Genomic DNA, 6,397 nt, shown 5'->3' with positions numbered 1-6,397 from the left:
TGGAAGAGCCCAAAGGAAGGCAGCCACACGTGGGGCACATGCATGTGTTCCCAAAAGCAAACATAAGGGAATTAATATAGAAGTTGGGTTTTAAGCTAGTTTCCACAAAACCCAATGTATTTAATATTGACTAAGGATCATTTTTTTTGAAGGTTTAGTTTTCCTTGCAGATGACAGGTGCAACTTACTTGAAGTGACTTTAAGTACTTCAGGTACTTTCACAACTCATGTGTTCACACCCTGAGTCCCCCTCCCCCAAAACTTTGGCCTTTCTTTATAGCTTTGGTTGCAGCATTAAGGAATCTGGCCCATCTTAATAATCATTACTGCTAAGATAGCTGGCATTCTTTTTTGCATTTTATAATTTATTTTTAATTTGAAGACAGGGCTCCAGGGATAATGATATAGATGAGTCTACATTGGAGGATCCGTTAAATTCATTGTAAAGTTGTAAAATCCTTTTGAAATGTCATTTAAAATTCACCTTAACTTTATTTGGAGTCAAGGTTGTTGGTAAAGTCATTAGCAAGATCCAGAGTTCTGTAATTCAATTTTAATTTTTTTAATCATTCCTTTTGTTTACATCTCAAATGATATCCTATTTCCTGGTTACCCCCCCCACAAACCCCCATCTCACCCTCTACCACCTCATTTGCCTCTACCAGGGTTCTCTCCCACCTGCCCTCTCCTGCCCCACCATGCTCCAGCATCTCCCTACGCTGGAGCATCAATTCTCCACAGGAACAAGAGCCTCCCCTCTGGACCTCAGACATGACAGAGATGACTTTCAAAATCAGACCCTGGGCGAACTCCAGCCCCTTCAGTTAGTTTGTAACATTATTGGCAATAAGGCAATTCCCACAGGATTCTACCCAGCACCTGTAAATGTTATTTTGATTGCTTATTTTTTATCAGGAGCTATTTTTCCTACATGTAACATTTCTAAATACCTTGATCAAGAGGGTTACCCTTCCTTTCTTTCCTTTGACTTTCCTTTTATGTCTCTTGCTTTAAGGGGGCTGGTACAATTGGTGACATATGAATAAGCAATAATTAATCACCATTGTGTCTCACCTATGGGGATAGCCAGGAAATCTCTCCTATAGAAATATTTGCTGATTAAAAAACTTGCTGATGGATGGGAATAAAGTGACCACTTGATTTTTGAGGTCCTCCTAAGGACCTCAAATCAGTGTGGTTCAGGGCTTTGTGGGTTTCTTCTGTTAGTGATTACAGATGTGCCATGTGGAGAATAGACCGGGAGGCAAAATATATGCAGGAAAAGTGGAAATCACCAAGGAAAAGGACTGAAGAGGAAATCGATAGGAGGTTAAAGGTCAACAAGCCTCCTGCTGTTAGTCTGTCAAAATGTATTTAATGGGTTCATTGGATACTTTCCACATTTAAGAAATTGACACGAGAAAGGCTTAGCCTGTAATAATTTTTTATCTCTGGCTTACAAAATAGCTTTTTGAAAAAAAAAATAGCTTTTTGTCTCTCTTTGGAGAATTTTACCTCTGAACTCAGTACTGCATTCATGACCATGGGTTTAAAGCATTCCAGGAAGTACAGCACTGTGCTTTCTAAACCGATCAAGAGAGTTAATCCTTAAATAGTTCATTGTAAAGTTCTAGTCAAGTTAACTTATCAAAGTGCAGTTCTAAATACCTGTACTAAAATTAAGCAAGAGTGTGCTATAGGATTGGCCAAGGAGACCAATGCCTAATCTGAACTTAAAATTTCTTCAAAGAATGATTTATTATATGTACAACACGGGTAATCTTTAATCAACTTTACTCCAAACAAGAATTTAACTAAGAAGGATAAGAATAACAGAGATAAAACAGCTCAGTTAATTGTCAGGAATAGATGTTGCTAAATGACCTTAAAAATTAAAACTCCTCCCATCTGATACCACATAGATACCGACTTTTTAAAAATTCTGTATTGTCATTAAAAATTCTTACTTATTTTAAGCTTTTTTTCTTTAGACAGTTGTGCTATCACCTTACTAGAGATTCAGATTTTTGTATTGTTCTAATCTAACATGTTTAATCAAAGTACCTTTCGGTACATTAGAAATATTAATTTATTTAATGACTCCAGAGATATACCCAGAGATTACATTAACCTTTAATATTTTGAAAATTCTGTTTGGTGAACTTGTATGTGATTATCATTTTATCAAACTTAAAAAGAGTAAGCTATTTCAGTTCAAGGTCTAAGTTTTCTTTGCTTAAGCCCCTGACACCAATTTGTTCTGGCCCCACTAGAATTTTAGTGAAGACCTGTTTCATTGATTTTGTGACCATTACCATAGGAGAGAGGTATGGCTTGGGATTTCTTCAAATTGTCATCCCTTCTCCTGAATCTAGAACTTTTAGTTTCTGTACATGGTTTTAATAGCTCTCAAGGTTATAAAGATGAAGAAAATTGAAAACCAGGTAGGATTCATTAAATTTTCCAGATAGGCTCTCAATTGAAATTTCAGAATTAATATGGAAGGCCCTGCCAAGGCCTAACTAAGTCTTTTTATATTTTCAATTTTCAGAATGTTAACTATTAGATACCTATTTAACAAAAAATTAGATATTTGTTATTTGTAAAAAATTCTGCTACATATGGATGCAATCAAGAGGAAAGAATGTAGACATTGCCCTTTAGGAACTTTTGCTGGTAAGCACAAGCTATTGTAACTCAAAACTTGTGTGATACTGCTGTGTAACAAAGTTACAAGATAGTGCAGTTGCAAAGCTATGTGCTACTGAAAACAACATAGACATTTGTCACCTGTATTTTTGGTGAGACTGGAGTCTCGGCACAGTATAACTGGATCCTGTCCTCAGAGTCTCAACAGCTGCAATTAAAGTATGGAACAGGGTCAGTGTCATTTTCACCCGAGTCTTAGCATCCTTTTCCAAGCTCACATGATTCCAACAATAATTTATCTGGAGTTACAGAACTTAGGATGGCTTGTTATTTTAAGTGTAGACAAACTATCTCTTGGCCCAGCAAAGTTCAAAGTCCTCATTGTCTTCCTACAGTAAGTCAGTCCTGCTAGAATACTCTCCCTTTTGTTAATGTACAGTGATCTGATTAGGGACCTGTGATTACATATTATAAATCCTTTCAGCTTCTTCATATAACACAGCAGAAGTCTGATTTCATATTATATCTACAGGTCCTACATCCACTCAAGGGGCAGAAATTAGTAAGGGTTAGGAATTACTGAGGATCATCTTACAGTGTTATCAACCACTCATCATAAGAGACACATTTAAGGACACAGTTGCAAGAGACTAAGGCTTGGTGACAGTAGAATCGTGCTAAGGAAAAAATCATGGACACTGGTTCAAGACACAATGGGTTCTTGGGAGCTATTACCATTAATTTTGTGCTACCTAGAAAGAAAATTCATTAAAATGTTTATTAAAATGATTGTGCCTGCTAGTTTTCTTTGCCAACTAGACCCAAAATAGAAAATGTCCAGTAAGAAGGACCCTCAAATGAGAAAATGTCTCCATTAGATTGGTTTGTAGGCACATCTGTGGAGCTTTTTATTAATTCATGACAAGTGTGGGAGGGCCTACCTCACTGGGGATGTCACCTCTCATGAGGTAGTCTTGGGTTCAATATAAAAGAAAACAAAATGAGCAAGCCATAAAGAACAAGCCAGGAGGCAACATCTTCTGTGGCCATTGTTCCAGCTTCTGACTCCAGGTCACTGGCTTGAGTTTCTGCTCTGACTTCACTTCATGAAGACTATAGACTATAAGCTGTAGACACAAATAAACCCTTACCTCCCTAGGTTGCTTTTGATTATGATATTTATTACAGCAATAGAAAGTAACCTGGGACAGAGTCTAAAAGCTATATTAAACAGGAGATGACAGACATGTGATATGAGTTCAGTTTCATGCTATAATTATTAAGTTCTGAGACAGCAAAGACCTTGGAAAATTTATGCTCAGCTGGGAAGTTCTTTGGGTCTCTGTAAGTAGATCTATTTTTCTCGTTTGACATAGGGTCTCTCTATATAACTGGATTGACTTTCAACTTTTAATTGGTCTACTTGAACCTCCTGTGTGCTGGAGTAGGTTATAACACTTGCTAAGCCATTGAGAGTCTCAGTTTTATATCCATTTTAGAGAAAAACACATGAACCAATAGCTGTTCTGAGAATGATGGAGTAATTCATATATGAAGGGGGTGGGTAAAAATAGGTGAAGATAGAAAAGAGGGAACATTTAGAACAAAGAGGGTTTTGAACTAGTCATAACATGCTTGAACTCTAGAAAACTGAAAAACTTTCTGAAATGGCTGTCATTAAATTTTATCTCTCTTCAGTTGTAAGTAAGCCTAGCTTGTCTGAAGTCATTAGTTATATCAATATTCAGAGGCAAAGTTGGATCATGGTGAGCAAGAAACATTAAGGTGAACACTAAGGATATGAGAATTCCAGTTGGAACAATCTGTTTATCCTGGATGTCTTTCATACCAAGGAATTCCAAAAATATTGATAATTTGAATTCTAACTCTGACTTTCATAACAAAAAATAACATAGACATGGGAACCAGTAAGACAAGTCATCACATAACATTTTTTTCCTATATAGGAGCTCTTAGACCTGTTGAGCATTCCATCTATGCTTGGGGACTATTGTGTACATGGATTTATACGATCCCACAAAAATGTCAAATTAAAAAAATAGTCTCATTTTCAGGAAATAGAGACAAAGAAACCCATATCAAGTAATCCCTTGTTTAAAAAATAAGTTTGAATGATTTATTAAATTCTACTAAAATCTCCAATACAATAAAGGAATGTGAGGTAGAATGAAATGTTTGGTAATATAGTCATCAACAAGCAGAAGTGTACAGGTATGGAGCAATAAGCTACCAAAAAGCAATTAGATTTCCCCCCTAAGACTTTCATCAGATGCCAAATACAGTGTATTGAAGAAGAGAAATGGACTATAGTCTGACATCAAATATGAATTTGAGGATAGTCTTACTGTGGTTGTTTACTTTTTACATATTTAGTGATAAGTAAGAATGTTGAAAACACAAAGTTTTTGATGATTTTAGAACCCGTCATGCAGGATAAAAGAACCACTATACACGGATCATATCTTAATTTCTAATATTGGGAACTTTGAAAATTTGTCACCTTTAAAAGATAGTCTTTAATTAAACATGTCACCACAGTAAAACATTCACATCTTTTGCCTATTTATAGTCTTAAAGGAACTTGTACACAAATGATGTGTTTTATAGATTATGACCTCAAAAGTATTACTCTCGTGACCATTAGAGAAAAATAATTAAAGTTCTTCAATAAAGTAAATCAAATCTACTGGAGATTCTGAACACAGATAAAATAGACACTAAAGTTGTTCATAAGTCATAAGGCATTTGCCTAAATAAATGGCAGAAGCCTATCAATTGAAAGGTACTTATTGAATATTGACCATATTAATAAATACATACACACATATATAGGAATATTTAGTATTCAATATAAAGAATTCAATAATATTTTAACTTTGAACCTATTTTGACTAATTTTAAGGAGCTATAATAGAAAGCAGTATCAAGGTAGACATTTGAAACCTAAGCACAGTAATAATTATATTAAATGTAAATGGTCAAAATAACCAAATTACAAAGTCAGTTATAAGATGAGTCCAGGCAATTTATGTTATTCGTCCCATGTGTCCTACATGCCCTCTACTATTTTTTCCCCTCTTTTTAGTACCTTTTTGGATTGAATAATTTTGCTTTTATTACTTAGTTTTATCAATTCTATTGAATTTTCCCAGCTTTATTTTAGTATTTGACTTTACCTATTACTTTTGGTTCACTGGCTTTTAATATAATTTATTCTGGTAGTTATATTATTATTTAAGTTTTATATTTTAAAGTTATCATAATATACATTGAGGTGATATTATACTATGTCACCTTTGACGTAAGAAGATTAGGACAACTTGCTTATGTTTCCGCATCAATATTGTCATACATTTTATCTCTAATTTATGTAAATTTTCCTTATTCAATTATCACTTACATTGATTCAGACAATGTGAACATGGTAGATATTGAATAATGTACTCACTTCTTATACTTTTTGCTGCTTTATATAGAATTCATATTTCTATCTGGTATCATATTTCTTGTGTCTGAGGACTTATACTTTAATATTTCATGCAGTAAAAATTTGAGGGGTTAAGTAATTAGATAACTTTATGAGTGAAACACTATTGTTGTTGGTTTTTGATACAGACTTTTACGGCATGGCTTGCCTGGAGCTAATTATGTATACCAGGCTGACCTTGAACTCATAGAGATACACCTGTCGTTTTTGTCTCTCTAGTTCTTGGATTAAAGACATGTG

The sequence above is a fragment of the Micromys minutus genome (genome assembly GCF_963924665.1).
Source record: "Micromys minutus genome assembly, chromosome: 5".
Lineage (NCBI taxonomy): Eukaryota > Metazoa > Chordata > Mammalia > Rodentia > Muridae > Micromys > Micromys minutus.
This window is presented reverse-complemented; position numbering follows the sequence as displayed.